Source organism: Cavia porcellus, unplaced genomic scaffold, assembly GCF_034190915.1.
Source record: "Cavia porcellus strain 051 isolate PalLab524CR breed Dunkin Hartley unplaced genomic scaffold, mCavPor4.1 scaffold_10, whole genome shotgun sequence".
NCBI classification, from domain to species: Eukaryota; Metazoa; Chordata; class Mammalia; order Rodentia; family Caviidae; genus Cavia; species Cavia porcellus.
Window position 1 is genome coordinate 5,624,548 of NW_026947493.1, and position 17,196 is coordinate 5,641,743.

General features: G+C 37.1%; 1 pseudogene; it reads right to left on the reverse strand.

The window, feature by feature from the left end:
• Positions 1-13,345: 13,345 nt before the first annotated feature.
• On the reverse strand, positions 13,346-14,984 carry LOC100725354 (26S proteasome regulatory subunit 4-like; annotated as a pseudogene).
• Positions 14,985-17,196: the final 2,212 nt, after the last annotated feature.

Genomic DNA, 17,196 nt, shown 5'->3' on the forward strand with positions numbered 1-17,196 from the left:
CAGAGGATCTGTCTTCTCACAGGGAGAGAGTGATTATCCAGGGGCCATTTTGGAGACAGGCCAGCTGAGCTCGGAACTGGAACTGCTGCTGGCTGCACCTAGCTGGGTGCAGAGCTGTAGAAATTGTTTGGACGGTGGCAAGCTCCCAGAGTCTGGTCTCGGAGCAGTACTGCTGAGGTTATTCGTGACTGCACCATAAAGCAACTGCTGGCTTGCTGGGATAGAAAGGCATGACTCAGGACTCTGTCTCCATAGGTTGTCTACTAGTGAAATCATAGAGAATCCTGGAAGTGGACTATTTGTTTTTCTTTTTTTTTTTAATCTTTTCTCTTTCTCCTTATTGTTTTATTCTCCTATTGTTTTTATATGAATGAGAAAGTGGTTCCTAACTTCTCTGTTAGTTGTGGTTCTGTTCTGTTCTTCCTTTTAGCTCTTCCGCCTCTCTTTCCCTTCAGTCTTCTGCACCAGTTTCCTCAAGTTGGCATGATCCCGCTTAGCCTCCAAACCTTACTTCTAATCTCTTTCTCATCTTCCACTTCTACATTTTCTCCTTAATCCATTTTAAGTTTTAACCCTGAGGGAAAAATAGACACATTATGGGCATATATTGCATATAATTATCTGTTTGTTTTATAATTCGTTATATAATCATAAATTTAGTTCACACAGTTAAAAGCTGTAACTTAGAGAATAGTTGTTTGTTGTTTTTTTAAAGCTGTGTTTGATGTTATTGGTACTGCTATAGACAAAATTAATATAAGTTTTCTAAACAGCTGTTGGTCCTGATAAGCCATGACTAAGATTAACTGAGGGTCACAGAAAATATTGTTGCATAGTGCCAAAGAACAAGAGACAGGGCCAAAGAAGCAACAACTTTCATCTCCAACAAACTGAAGAGGTAAGATCTTCCAACAGACTCAAAGCCTAAAAAACCAGCTGCATCTGGAAGGTACTTCAGAGAAATAATCATCACCCAACGGTCCCAAACACTACCAATAATACAGCCCAATATAGGCAACTTACAAGCATCACACCAGGAATCAAACTAATAAAAGAGAGAAAAAATGAGAAGATAGTTAAACAACATGAAATCCCATACATCCAGTTCATCCAAGGCAAATACAGAAGGCAATGAGATGTAACAATCCAAAAATCCTCACCAGGTATCTCTGAAGTGGAAAGAACAAAGCAATTGAATGAGGCTATAGAAAAAATGAAATCAGAAATAATTTCTCAGATAACTACAGCAATTAATAAAATACATACCATGCTTAGTGACATTAGAACAGACACTGGAAAAAGATAGGTGAGTTTAAGAAAATTATGAAAGAAATGGAATCCATAAGCAGATTCAAGCAGATACCCAGGAGAATAAAAACTGCACTGAAAGTATTCAAAAGCAGATTAGGCCAGCATGAGCACAGAATGTTACATTCTGAAAACAGGCTTTCAGTTGGTGATCAGGAAAAGAAAGAAGAATAATTTAAGATTAATTGGAGTCAATGAACAGGCCACAAATGACATTTAAAAATGCCCACAAACATTATTATGGAAAACTTTCCTGTAGAGAAAAAGAATTTGGCATTCAGATAAATAAGGCATATAGTAATTCAATTAGCAATGATTAAAAAGTATCTATAGACAGGCATATCACAATGAAGATCCCAGGAATTCAATACAAGAATAGAATTGTAAAAGCTGTTAGAGAAAACAAACAATTCACCTATAAAGGAAAGCCCATCAAAATTACAGCTGAAATCTAAGCGCAAACTCTAAAGTCAAGGAGGGCTTGGAGTGAAATGCTCCAAGTTCCAAAGGAAAACAACTTTAAACCCAGACTGATATATCCTGCAAAACTATCTTTCAAAATTGATGGAGAAATAAAATACTTTCATGACAAAGAACACCTGAGGAAATTTACGATCACCAAACCAGCATTCCAAAATGTTTTGAAGAACATTTTTAAAAGAGATAATTGGGACTACAGCTTTATTAACTCCAATAGAAGGAATCCACCAGGGAAGGCAAACAATTAGAAGGGGAGAAAGAATAGAGCAAACAACAGGAAAGTAACATGACAAGGGTAAGTTAATACATACTAGTTATAACCATCAATGTTCATAGTCTCATTTCACCAGTCAAGAGATACAGACTTGCAAAATGGATCAAGACACAAGATCCAACAATATGCTGCACACAAGAAATACATTCAATTCAAAAAGAAATTCATACACTGAAAGTCAGAGGATGGAGAGTAATACTCTATGCAAAAGGAACCCAGAAAAAAGAAGGGGTGGCTATTCTATTTGCAGGCAAATTGAATTTTAAGCCAAGACTGATTAAGATAAATAAAGAAGATCATTACATCCACAGAAAGGGAACAATCCAAGAGGAACAGATAAAAATCATAAATATATATACAACAAATACCAGTGCATCCAACTATATAACACAATTGCTAGCAGACCGGAAAAAATAAAATAATTTCTAATACAATTGTATTGGGAGACCTCGGTACTCTCACTGTCATAAATAGGCAGGTCAACTGTATAAAAAAATCAATAATGAAATATTAGAGCAAAATCAAACTTTTTAACAAATGTACTTAACAGATGTCTATAGAGTGTTCCACCCTACAACATCAGAACACACATTTTTGAAAGCTGCACATGGAACTTTCTCCAAAATTGATGACATACTGGCTCATAGAACATGCTTAAGTAAATTCAAAGGAATTGAAATTGTCCCATGCATACTATTAGACCACAGTGCAATGAAATTGGAAATCCATGCCAAAGGAAACCACAAGAACTTCATAAATACATAAAAATTACATAGCACCCTCTTGAACAACCAGTGAGTCACAGATGAGCTTAAGGAAGAAATTAGACAGCTTTTACAGTTGAATGATAATGACAGTACGACATACTGGATCTTGTGGGACACAATGAAAGCAGTCTTAAGAGGGAAATTTATACCAGTAAATACTCATATAAGGAAAACAAAGCAAGTATGTATAAACAACTTAAAGTTGAACCTCAAACTTCAAGAAAAAGAGAGCAATCTAAAGCAAAAGTTCATACAAGGGAGTAAATTATAAAGACCAGAGCAGAAATTAGTACACTGGAGACTAAAAAAAAAATCAATATGAATAGTCAGTGAATCAAAGAGTTGGTCCTTTGAAAGATTAAATAAAATTGGGGCTGGGGGTTTAACTCAGAGGCATAAGCACCTGCCTTGCAAGCAGGCGGTCGTGAGTTCGATCCCCGGTTCCGATAAAGACAAAAAAAAAAGAAAGATTAAATAAAATTGACAAACCTTTAGCCAATCTTATATAAAAAAGGAATAAAACACCCAAATCCATGAAATTAGGAATGAAAAGGGTGAAATCACAACAGACTTTGCAGAAATCTAGAAAAGCATCTATATCTACTTTTCCATCTAATCAGATGGAAAATACAGAAGAAATGGACAGATTTCTAGATACATATGAATTATCAAAGCTGAATCAAGAAGATGTAAAAGTCCTATATGACCCAATAAATGAAATTGAAGATGTAATTAAAAACACCAGCAAAGAAAAGACCAGGTCCTGATGTATTCACTGCTGAATTCTACAAGAAATTTAGAGAAGGTGTAATACTACTACTTCTCAAACTCTTTAATGAAATTGAACAGGGGTCAATATTTCCAAATTCATTCTTGGATACAAGTATTACCCTGATACCAAAACCAGATAAGGACTCAATTAAGAAAAAGAATTATAGTTCAGTCTCTCTAATGAACACTGATGCAAAAATCTTCATTAAGATACTGGCAAACAGACTGCAGCAAATCATCAAGAAGATTGTACAACATGATCAAGTGTGATACATTCTAGAGATGTAAGGATGGTTCAATGTACATAAATCAATAAATATAACACACTATATTAACAGAGCCAAGGGCAAAAACCACATGATCATCTCATTAGGTACAGAAAAGGCTCTTGACAAAGTCTAGCACCCATTCCTGATTTTAAAACCTTTACAGAAAATTAGGATACAAGGTTTTTATCTCAATCTGATAAAAGCAATCTATAACAAACTGATAGACAGCATCATACTAAATGGAAAAAAAACTGAATGTTTCATTCTAAAATCAGAAATAAGCCAAGGATGTCCACTGTCTCCACTCTTTTTCAACATAGTCCAAGAAACTTTAGCTGGAGAAATTAGACTAGACAAACAAGTTAAAGGAATAAATATAGGACAGGAAGAAGTTAAACTGTCTGTTTGCAGATGACATGATACTCCACTTAAAAGACCCCAAAAATTCCACCAAGTGACTACTAGATTTAATAAGCAAATTCAGTAAAGTAGCTGTTTACAAAGTTGACAGTCAAAAATCAATAGCCTTGCTGTATACAAATGACAAATGCAGAGGGAGAAATCAGGGAAACAACACCTTTTACAATAGCATCTTAAAAATGGAATACATAGGAACCAATCTAGCAAAGGATATAAAAGACCTCTAGCTGAAAACTGCAGTGCTCTTAAAAAGAAGACTGATGAGGATATTAAAAAAATGGACAAATATCCTATGCTCTTGGGTAGGAAGAACCAATGTAGCAAAAATGGCCATACTCTCAAAACTGTTATACAGATTCAGTGCAATCCTAATGAAAATTCCAATAGCATATCTCACAGAATTAGAGAAAATAGTCTCAAAATTCATCTATAACCAGAAAAGACCTATAATACCTAAAGCAATTCTAGAAAACAGGGACAAGCTGGGACATCAAAATCTCTGGCTTGAAATTATACTATCATGCTACTGTGATAAAAGTAGTGTAGCACTGGCAAAAAATTAGAGTCAATGGAACAGATTAGAAGATACAGAAACAACTCCAGACACACTAAGCCACCTTATCTTCAACAAAAGTGTTAAATACATTCACTGAATGATAGTCTCTTTAATCTATTTCTGAATAAAACTGGCTCTATTCATGCCAAAGATTAAACCTCAACCCATATCTTTCACTATGTACAAAGCTAAAATCAGAATGGATCAAATATCTTAATATTAAAACAGGACCATCAAGTCTTCTGGAAGACAGAATACATAAAACCCTTGAAAACATTGGTGTAGGCAAAGACTGTATGAATAAAACTCTAATTGCACAGAATCTATCACAAAGAACCAATGACTAGGGTTGCTTTCTATCTTAGTTACTTTTTACTCGTTGCTGTGACAAAATACCTGATGCCCAAGTTGGGAAAGGAAAAGTTTATTTCTTACAGTTTTTGGAGGTTTCAGTCCACACTCAGTTGGCTCCAGGCAGGGGGGCATGGCTGGGCCGCCTTTCATGGCGGCTGCAAACAACAAGCTGGATCCAGCAAAGAGCAAGGCACACCTTCTTCCTGCCATTACATCACATCCTGGCTTAACCCCTATGTGGGTGGAGCACTGACACCATCAATCCAAGCACTATACAATGAACCATCACAAATGAACAATGCAAACTCATAAGGCCTGGGGGACACAGATATAAACCATGACACATTCTATTGAAAAACTTTTACACAGCAAGAGAAACCAACAACAGAATGAAAAGACAACACCCAATGTGGTAAAAATGTTTGCCAGCTATGCCCCAGACAAAGGATTACTATCCAGAACATATATAGAATTCAAAAATTCAGTTCTCCCAGATTTAAAGACCCAATCCAAAAATGGGCATCTGAGATGAATACACACTTTTCAGATGAAGAAATGCAAACAGCAATAAGTATGTGAAAAATGTTCAACAGCACTGGTCATTTGAGAGATGCAAATTAAAACAATGCTGAGATTCCATGCAGCATTCCATAAAGAATGGTTATCATTAATAGATCAAGCAATAGCAAATGTTGGAGGAGCTGTGGGAGAAAAGGAACACTGCTCCACTGTTGGGAATGCAGACTGGTGCAACTGTTGTGGAAATCAGCGGTTGCAAAAAAAACTAGGAGTGGAGGTCCTATTCAACCCAGCTATTCCCTTTTTGTTATCTTCACAAAGAATTAAAAACATCATACCACAGTGATATGTAAACCCATGTTTATACCAGCACAAATTATAATAGCCAGATCTTGGAAACAACCTAAACATCCATCAACAGAAGAGTGGATAAAAAAGATGTGGTACTTTTATACAATGGAATGCTACTCAACCATAAAGAAGGATAAACTGGATATTTTAAAAGGTAAATGGAGGCAACAGAAGACCATATTCACTAGTGAAATAAGACACATATGTGTAAATATCATTTTGTCTTGGTGTGAGAAGCTGAAAGAAGAAATATTTGTATATGTGTATGTATATGTACATATACATAGTTAAAATATATGTATATACATATATATGTATGTAAAAGTAGTTCTGAGTCACCAGAGCTCCCTGTTTATAGTGTTTGTCTTGGCTGGGACCCTACTGTGTCTCTGGGTGTCCAACAAGCCCCCTTAATTTTCTCCAGGTTTGGGGAGGCCTTATTGGCACCCTCTTCAACCTACCTGATATTCTCTGTGTGGAGGAAGGGCTCACCTACCCACTTGCCAAGCTCGTCAATGGCCTACTTCTGGAGGGGGTTTTGCTAATGCTCCTGTTTACCCACTGAAGGTGGGTAAACTCTATTCCTATGTTAGGGGCAAACTCACCTCACTGATGGAATCCTGCTGGGTTCTTCTGTTTGGATGAGGGGTTACTCAGTCTTCCTTCGATGTCTCATGGTTAATCCACTGCAGTCCAAGGTTCTGGGGGGAGGTGTGGGAGCAGAAAATCAACAGCAGTACTAGGTCCAGGAGCTGGGGGATCTCTGATGGCAGCAGTGGGACTACAGGTACATGCATTGTGGGCTGGAGTTCCTGGGTCCTGCGAGGTGGTCTACTGGGATATAAAAATAATTAAGATAGTTATACTACTGATTTTTCTGAGTTTACTGAAGAGAAAGACGTGCTGGTATTGTCTGGACAATTGAATGCAGATGCCTTGTGCTCTGGGTAAATGATTTGGGAATGACAATGCACAATATGTGTACTATCACTGATCCCTGATTGACATGTTTTGAAATTTTGTTGTAGCTTTTTCTTCTTCTTTTTCCTTTTTCACCTTGAAATGAAATGGATTTGGAAAAAAATAAGAATTAAAAAATAATAAGATTCCCAAAGCAAAAGTCAAAGCTATCACTAGATTAAGTTTTTAATCATAAAATTAATTTTCGAGCAGACCTACCTCCCCTGGCTGAGTGCCACCATCAGGAGGCTTCTTGCTATGGGAAGTCATTGGGAACAGGGACACACAGCCAAGTAAATCCTATGCACTCCACCAGTAGGCCACTATTAGAGGCCCTTGCTCCCTTCAGGCTGGCATCACTCACCATAAGAATCAGCCAAACATGCTTCTGCATGCCTGTCACCATTGCACAAGTCCCAGTGTAGACACATAGGCTGAGAGAGGCACCTCCACTAGCACAAACCCCTGATCATTGAGGAAGCCCCAGTGTAGCTGCACAGGTGTGGAGAAGATTGCACCACAATCTGCTACCTCTCTGTGAGTCTGGAGTCAGAGAATTATGAGTGCCTGTATTATTTCCCTACACTAGAGGAACAACCAACATGGGATCTGCTGGGGCCCCACAACCAGCTTGTTAGAAGAAACCCAGGAGAATATCAAGCTGCAGAAGCAAAAGACAGTCTCAGACCTCCAACCCACACAGAACTAGTATGGGAGATACAGTCATGGAAGAAAATAGAAGTCAAACACCTGAAATCACCAAAAGGATAGAAACTGAAGTAAAGGCACAATTTCAGGAAGACTGAAAAAGTAATGAAATCAGAAATAATGTCTCAGGTAAAAGAAGAAATGAAAACACAAGGAAAGAATTGCTCAGCATATCTAAAGAAGATATAGATAAAAAAAGGAGCATAGGAAAATGATAGAAACCTGGAATGAGCAATATAGAAAGGAATTACAATGCATGAAACAGGTTCGAATAGATATCCAGGAAATTAATAATACAATTGAAAACTGACAAAACTGCTTGAAAGAAACTGAAGACAGAATTTCAAACCTTGAAGATAGGATTGCAGCTAGCAATCATGAAAGATCTCTCAAAAATAGCAATGAATCAAGAAAGAATAATTCAGTGATTGCAAGATGATGCAAAAAAGCATAATCTAAGAGTGACAGGTATCAGTGAAGAAGCACGGGTCAACACAAATGAAATTAAAAGGCTCTTTACAGAAGTAATAGAAGAAAATTTCCCAAATATGGGGAAAGTAACTGGCATGCAGATAAGTGAGGCATATAGGACTCCAACTAGCCATAACCCAAGTAAATTTATACCCAGACAAATAATACTCAGGGTCCTAGAAATTCAGCACAAGAACAGAGTATTAAAAGCTGTTAGAGAAAAGAAGAACATCAACTATAAGGAAAACCCAATCAGAATCATAGCAGACTTGTCAACACAAGCCATCAAGTCAAGAAGAGTTTGGAGTAAAATGTTTGAAATCCTGAAAGAAAACAACTTACAACCCAGATTGATGTACCTTACAAAACTATCTTTCAAAATTGATGGAAAAATAAGATTCTTCCATGATAAAGAACAACTGAAGGAATTCATGACCACCAACCCAACCCTACAGAGAGTGCTGAAGGATATTCTAGAAGGAGATAAAGATAACCATGGTTTCAGTAACAGCAGCAGAAGCAGATTACCAAACAGGACAGGCAACTGAATGAAGTGGCAAAGTGGAGGGCCAACAGCATAAGGATAGCATGGCAGAGATGAACCAGTGCATGCCAGTTGTAACCATTAATGTAGATGGACTCAGGTCATCAATAAAAAGAAAAACAGAGTAAATGGATCAAGAAACAAGATCCATCAATATGTTGTATACAAGAAACACATTGAATGCAAAAGGAAATTCACAAACTGAAAATCATAGGGGAGAAAACAATTGTTCCATGCAGCAGGGAACCAGAAAAAAGCAAAGATAACTTGCCATTAATCACAGATTATTAATGGATAAGAAGCATATAATATTTTCATACAGTGGCAAGCTACCCAGCTATAAAGTAGGATAATCTTAAGGCTTTTGTGGGTAAATGGGTTCAATTGGAGATCATGTTCATGGGCAAAACAATTTGAATTCATGTGGGTGAACACTACCATAAAATACAGAAAGAGTTAGTGGACCCAAAAACACAATAGATATGAAAGTGATAAGGGAAGAAGCACCTAGGAGGAGAAGGTGGTTATTGTCTTGTGTTGAATTCTTGCATTGTTTTCACAGTATTGTTAGGTTTGGTTCTGTTTTGTCTTGTTTTGCTAGATTTTACTGTGTCTGATGGAATGGGAAACTGTTTTGAACATAATGGAATATATTACAGTAATCATGGTTGGTTTCCTATTATCTTATTTTGAAGTCCTGTAATGCTTTCTTTCTTCTGTGTAATTGGTTTTATTCTGCTGTGTTTTGTTAGATTTTATTACTTGTGGTGGTATGAACAGCTATTTTTTAAAAAATGAAACATTATAGTAATCATTGTTCATTTTCTGTCATTTGATTTTGAAGTCCTGTAATATTTTCATTATTTTGTTTTAATGGGTTTTAGTCTGTTTTCTATTATTTGATTTTATTGTGTATGAGGGTCTGGACAGCTATTTTGAAGAGAACAAGAGATACTGTGATAGCCATTGGTGATTTCCTAATGTCTTGTTTTGAAGTCCCATAATGCCTTCATTCTTTTGATTTGTTTTATACTATTTTATTATGTTTGGTATTATTGTATGTGAAGGTATGGACAACAATTTCAAAGAAAACAAGAGACTTTATGGTAGCCACTATTGATTTCTTATTGTCTTGTTTTGAAGTCTTGTGTTGCTTGTATTGTTTTGTTCTGATTTTCTCTGAAAACAAAGAAAAGTTTTATTCTCTTTAAAATAAAATAATTTTTAAAATAAAATTAATTTTCCAGGATTATCAGTTGAAATTAGTTATTAAAATATTTATGCTGACATTTTTACCCAGGTTATTCATCTTAATAATTAATCTTTTTCTATTTTAAAATCCAAATGATGTATTTTGATATGCTAAGAGCAAAGTGGAATTCCAGCAGGGTTATTTCCAAAGATTTATTTCAAACATTGCTATATATTTTTTTCTCATTGCTTTTGAACAAAGTTAAACCAAATTTTGATATTTCAAAGTTGCTTTATAAATTTCATTGAATTGTAATATAAGTACAGTATAGTAAATAAAATATAATATGGTCCAATCTCTTTCTTTCTTTCTTTTTGGGGGTACCAAAAATTGAACTCAGGGCTTTATGCTTGCCAGGCAAGAGCTATGCCACTGAGCTAAACTCCTAGCCCCAGTTCAATTATTTTTTACAGAGTAAATTTGCCAGTATCAGAAGCAAACCCAGAAATCAGTAAGCTCAACATTCTAAGGTACAGTGACAAACTTTGTCTTCCCTTCCAATCCAAATTCAAGTTATCTTTTAACTTTTATTCTTAAAATAGGTGTTGCAGATCATTAAAATTTATATAAGTGAAATTCTGCAATAAATGTTCTTCTTTGGTGAGTTTCTTCAATTAGACATTACCTTTATGAGAATAACTGGTTGCACAGAGTAGCTTATTTCACTGGCGTACAGTAGACCATCCTAACAATATTATCTATTTCACCTGTTAATGTAGCCACTAACATTTTCTTTTTGTAAACATTGTCCCTTTTTAAAAGAAATAGAGAGTACTGAAATTCTATTTCATGCTTTCTAATTAAGTACACTCAGAAGCTGAATTACTGACTTTCTGAAATGTATTTCATTTTACTGGATAGTGTCAAACAGCGTTGCAAATTAACTGAACATTGTACTTTCAAGTGCATTGACAAATTCTCCGTTATTACAGTTTTCCTAATGATTGACATTAATAATATGGCCTTTTTCATCTTATCTGTTCTTAAGTGTATATACTGATGGGTTACTATGGTTTTCATTAGCCTTTGCCTTATGATCAATGAAGCTGAGAATCGTTTCATGTTTTCACCAGTTTTTTGGAATCTTCACCTGTAAACTGCCTGTTTAAGACCCTTGCCCACTCTATTCCTAGTCAGATGTTTCCCTTTCCATTTATTTGATGAATGTATTAATACATACTTTGGTTATGAGTTCACTTTATATCTGATATCTCTCTTCATATATATTTATCATATATGAGCATATATATATATATATATATATATATATGACACAATATGTGACAACCAAAATTTAAAGGAGAGGGGTTTGAATTTGACTCCTACTTTCAGAAGGTTCAGTCCATGATTAGTTATCTGGCTACAAGGCAGAAATATCTTCACAGAAAAACATGGCTATTCAGTTCATGACAGCCAGGAAGCAACACAGGGAAAGAGTTCCAGGGAACAATATACCTTGAATAAGGTTACTTTCAATAAGCCACCTTCAGCTGGACCCCACTCCTAAAAGCATATCAGCTATGAACATCAGTGGATTAACCCAAGGATGAGTACAGTGCCTGCATGGTCCAAGCACCTCCCCAGGAATCTCTTTAATACAATTCAGTTTATAATTAATAGTAACTGGATTTTTTACCAGTTAATCCATTTTTTGCCATCTTGACACTTAATTGCATTTCCCTAAACTGTACTTAACCTCCAAATAGATACAGTGACAGGTCATAATTCCACCTTGATATAACAATATTGCATACAACCAAAATGGAATCATCCATTTTCCAAAAGTCTCAACAGTTCCATCATTGTTAAAAATCCCAAGTGAAAGAAATTCAAAGCAAATTGTTAGGAGTGAACCACTGTGAAAATGAACAAGTTACATCAATTATATAAATGGCACAAGTAAACTTTCTTATTTTAAACAGGTGGAATATGGAGGTAGAAATCAATAGAACTGAAGCAGGAATGACATGTAGCAGGACCAACAGTAAATCCTGCACTTCCATACCCAGCGTGCTGGGTCCCACTGGCCTTGGGATGCTCCAACCCAGTGGCTTTCCTCTTTGTAGCCCCTGTGGATTCACTGTCATTACAGGTAACCATGACCTACAGTTTTCCATTTCCTGGCACCTTTGACTTACTGGGGTCTTCACTGCAACTGCAGAATTATTCTTACATCTCTTCAGACTGTACTGAGCTTTTGCCTGCACTTCCAGGCCTTTCTTTAAAATTGAGGTGAAGGCCTCCCTGAACCCACAACTCTTGCATTCATACCAGTAAAACCAGCATCACATCAAGATTCCAAACTCTGCTATCAGCAAAAACAAAGAGCCAATAAAGGACTGGATCACAGCTGAAGTAGCTTCTGAGAGCCCACATGGCCAGGATCACTGAAATTCATCAATTTTGAGCAAGGGGCACAAGGGTTTTCTTCTCAGCTGAAAGGTTTATACTTCTGTACTCTTGAGTCTACAATGAACATGTTCTTACATCGGTAAGACCATGATTGAGATGTCTCCAAAGTATCTTTCTTTTAGTTCCAATTCAAACTACCTCATTTCTTGGTGTTGGCACTAATCTTCAACACAGCACTTATTTTCCCTTAATTTGACGTATGATTCTTTTGGAACAAAATATAAATTTTTAAATTTCTTTATCGTAATTTCTGCCTCTAGTTTTCAGCACAGGTATGGATAAAACCACCTAGCAGTACCCATGTTCCAGGTTGAATATATGGCAGCACTGAAACTTCCTCCAATAAATCAATTCATCCACCACCATTCATATCAGTCTTTGAAAAAGTCTGTTGGATGTTTGAAATATGTAGAAAGGTTCTTTGCCAGATGCAACATCCAAGGCCTCCTGTCCAAATCCAAACAGAATTTCTCATCTAAAACATCATGAGTCTGACCTTTATGTTTTTTCTTTATTTGTTTGGTTTTGTTTGTTGTTTGTTTGGACTCCTGAGCTCAGAACAGTATTGCCCATCAAACTATACTTACAGTCTTCTAGGTTTTCTCCAGTCCAGTTCTTCAAACTTTCCCAAATTCCCACACAAGAGTTTCCAAATCTGAAGCCACAACAACAACAAACCTGTGGCTGGTATTATTTTCCACACTACTCAGCATTTCCTTCCCTGGGAAACAGTACCACACATGCACAAGTGGAGGAGCAGAAGTTTAGGATAGTTATGACTTCAGGGGACTCAGTTTATGGTTGGCTGGCTCTAACCCATAAACATCATGTCATGGAGGTATGGTGGCTTAAAGATGAATAGTTCACTGTGAAGGGGAACAGTGCCAGAGAGGAAGGGGCGAGGGATGATCTATATGTAGATCACTGTAAGAAGAAAGAAACTCCGTATTTTTTTTTTTTTTTTTGTGAAAGAGCACATTTTATTGGGAAGCAGAGAGCAAGCAGCACAGTGACCACAGACAAAGGCCATCCAGTAGGCACCAAACGTCATACTGGAAAAGATACGACATGCTTTGTCAATAAAAACCAACTGTAACACAGTCTCCTTCGGCACCTACCCAAACCTCATCCTTCCCAGGGGTTGAGAAAAGTCCCAACCACTTGCCTAAAGGCAGCTGTGGTTCGCTAGAGATACAGCCCCTCAGGGGTCCCTTCCTGTTTCTTATAAAGAACATTTTCTTTAGATTTCTTGAAGTCTTCATTTGTTACTTTCATTGTACGTTCTCTCAAAGCCATCAGACCAGCGTCTGTACAGATTGCCTTGATGTCAGCACCCAGAGAGATTGTCCTTCACCATGATCAGGTCGTCCAGGGTTACATCATCGGCCAGTGTCATCCTGCTTGTGTGGATCTGAAAGATGCCTTCTTGGTCTTTTCATCCATGGAGCAAGCGGAACTCGATCTTCCTGTCCATGCGGCCTCGTCTGATCAGTGCTGGATCCAAAGTCTCTATTTGGTTTGTGGCCATGATAACTTTCATGTCTCCCCATGAAACAAATCCATCCAACTGGTTCAGCAGTTCCAACATTGTTCACTGAATTTCTCTCTCACCTCCAGAGTTTGAATCGTATCTTTTGGTCCCAATGGCATCGATTTCATCAATGAACACGATGGATGGTGCATGTTCTTCAGCAACTCGAAATAATTCCCATACAAGTTTGGGCCCATCGCCCAGGTATTTTTGAATAAGTTCAGAGCCAACCACTCTCAAGAAAGTGGCCGAAGTTTGGTTTGCTACTGCTTTGGCTAACAAGGTTTTACCTGTGCCAGGCGGACGATAGAGAATGACGCCCTTAGAGGGCTTTATACCCATTTCTTCATAGTATTCAGGATGGGTGAGAGGAAGCTCCACAGATTCCTTAATTTCTTGCATTTGGTTGTCCAACCCACCAATGTTGGCATAGGCTTCCTGGGGGGCCTTTTCCACCTTCATCACAGACCAGAGGATCTGTATCATCCATCAGCACCCCGGTCACGGCATGCACCTTTTGGTTGAGGAGGACTGAGCAGCCTGGCTCCAGCAGACCCTTGTCCACAAATGAAAGGCTGCTAACATAGTGTTCTGAACCCACAGATATAGACACGATGGCGTGATTGTCATCAATGATCTCTTCCAAGGTTCCTACCGACATTGGGGTTCCCCTCAGATCATCCACCTTTGACCTTTCCTCCTTTTGCTTTTCTTCTAATGGCTTCATTTGTTCTTGATTTCTAATAAACTCTTCCTCCACGAGAAGATAGTCTTTAATTCTCTCTAATTTGAGTAGTTTTAAACGGCATTGGGTGAGGCGTCACCAATGGCAGTTTGCTGAGAGCATCTGGTCCTTTTGTTTTCTTCTTCTTTTTCCCCACTCTGGTTGGTACAGGAGGTTCATATTTCTTTTTCTTGTCCTTGTCATCCTTCTTACCACCTCCAGGACCGTGACCCCCACTCTGACTTTGACCCCTCTTGCCTCGGCCGGCCTCTCTAGGCGCTGTTACCAGAAGTGCACTCCCCCAAAACTCCATAATTTTAGTAAGAGTTTTTTACAACATGTGTTAGTAACTGATAGGACAAACGACTTAAAATTGTGACCAGGAGTTACAAATTGGAACTAATGGCCACATTCATACTATACGGATTTCCTAAGGGCTTTTAACAAACTACCACAAACTAACTGAGTAGTTTAAACAATAAAAATGTATTTTCTTGTAGTTCTGCAGGATATAAATTGGATCAAGATGTTGGTAAAGCCATAATGAAACTTGACTAAAATTTTTCTTGAGTTGTTTGCCTTTTCTTACTTGCATACATTTACTTATGATCATATTTTAAATTATATGATTTTAAATTTTAAAATACTAAAAACTAATGTTTTCAAAAAACATATGTTCATTCAGTCTGCTAAGTGAGAGCCATCTCGTTTCACATATGAATAAATATCACCATAAACATGTACTTTTCCTTCTTTATTATTGAATAATCATGATCCTTTCAAAAACAAATGACGTTAATATTTTATGAAATGTAAAGCAGAAACCTATGTGAGTGAATACAAGGAAATGTTTCAATAATCTGCTTTCTTTGCATGATTCAAGGCATTTCACTAATTAATCAACTCAAATATTTAGGTAAGATTTTTATACATATGTGAACAAGTTGCTATATTTTTCAGTTTTCTTTCTTTTTTTTTTTTTTTTTTTTTTTATTGGTACCAGGGATCGAACTCAAGACCGCCTGCTTACAAGGCAGGTACTTATGCCGCTGAGCTAATCCCCAGCCCCTATTTTTCAGTTTTCAAAAAAATATTACCCATAATATTTCATTCCACTTTCAAAACTTGCATATATTTTTCAATTGCATATATTTTTCTGTTTTCAAAAAAATATTACCCATAATATTTCATTCCACTTTCAAACTTTTCTGTGATTTAAGTATGACATGAATAAGTAATTCAGTTTCATAAATGAGAGCATTGAGACTGAATTTGTAAGTGGCCTACAGTTTTAGAGTTAATTATGGCAAGCCAAGAAATTCCTTTATATGGGTTTCATTCCATTTCTTTTACTCGGATCTTTTAAGAAGACACTTTTGGTATCCCAAAATTGTCTGAATCTTCTTCCAAAGATTCTGAACAATGCTAAGGTCTTTATTTTAGAGAATAAAACCTTATATACCCTGCCTACCAAGTAGTCATCTAGCCATAGATTTTCCAGGTATAGTTACTAACATTTTACTATTTTTATAAAGCTGTAAGAACATTCATTGTTGGGAGCTGTTGAAGCTGGGAATTGGCCACATGTGCGGGGCTGGGGCATGGCCTTCTCAAGGACAAGGAGCACCCTGGGCAAGTCATGGAAGAAGCTGTTTCAGCCCAGAGAACATCTAGCCCCAAGGCAATCCAAACTGTGGGTTGCTAGGACAACAGTATGTCATATGACAATAAGTTGCTAAAAGGAATAAATAAATACCCCTACAGTGAAGGGGAATTCCTTTCCTCCCATCAGGAGGGTAAGGGCTCCACCTGAGCCCAGCTTTATCTCTATTTTATCATCCTCTCATGGTCTTTCACCCCTACTCTGGAGAGGTGGGTTAGGCTACGTCATGTATCATATAGTAATGCCTGGGAATAATCACTCTGAAAGAATACATCAGATTATAGGGTTTTTTTTTTTATTTTGAAGGTAGCAAAAATATAACAGAATAAGACAGGACAAAGCCAATTGAGACAATGCAGTGAAATTGGTACAGAACTTCAGAGCAAAATACCGGGATAACAGTAATAGGTTATCATAGTATATTTCATTATCTTCACAATAGTTGTCTCGTCAGTAGATATAGCAAAATCAAACCAAAAACCAAATATTATAAAACCATTCAAAAGATAATATTGAATAGAGAAATACAATTAATCATCATGAAATAAAACAGTGAAAAAAATTTGCCTTCAAACAGAAGATGAAAGGAAATCCCCTATATGTGCTAAGGCGGCGGATGGGGATGTTTGAATTCCAGCCCAAGAGCTGGTAGGCTCATGGGAGCCGCTGACTGGGTATCCCCCTGGCTCGCACCAGAAGGAGGTGCTAACCAAGAAAGTGGGTGAATTGCCTTCTTCTGCAGCCACCTGGACCCCACAATGGTCGACTCCCAGCAGCTGCTGACTGGATCTTCTCCATATTATAGTTTTATGATGATCAAAATAGACTACATGGAAATGAGTTTCTGCAACAGGAAATAAAA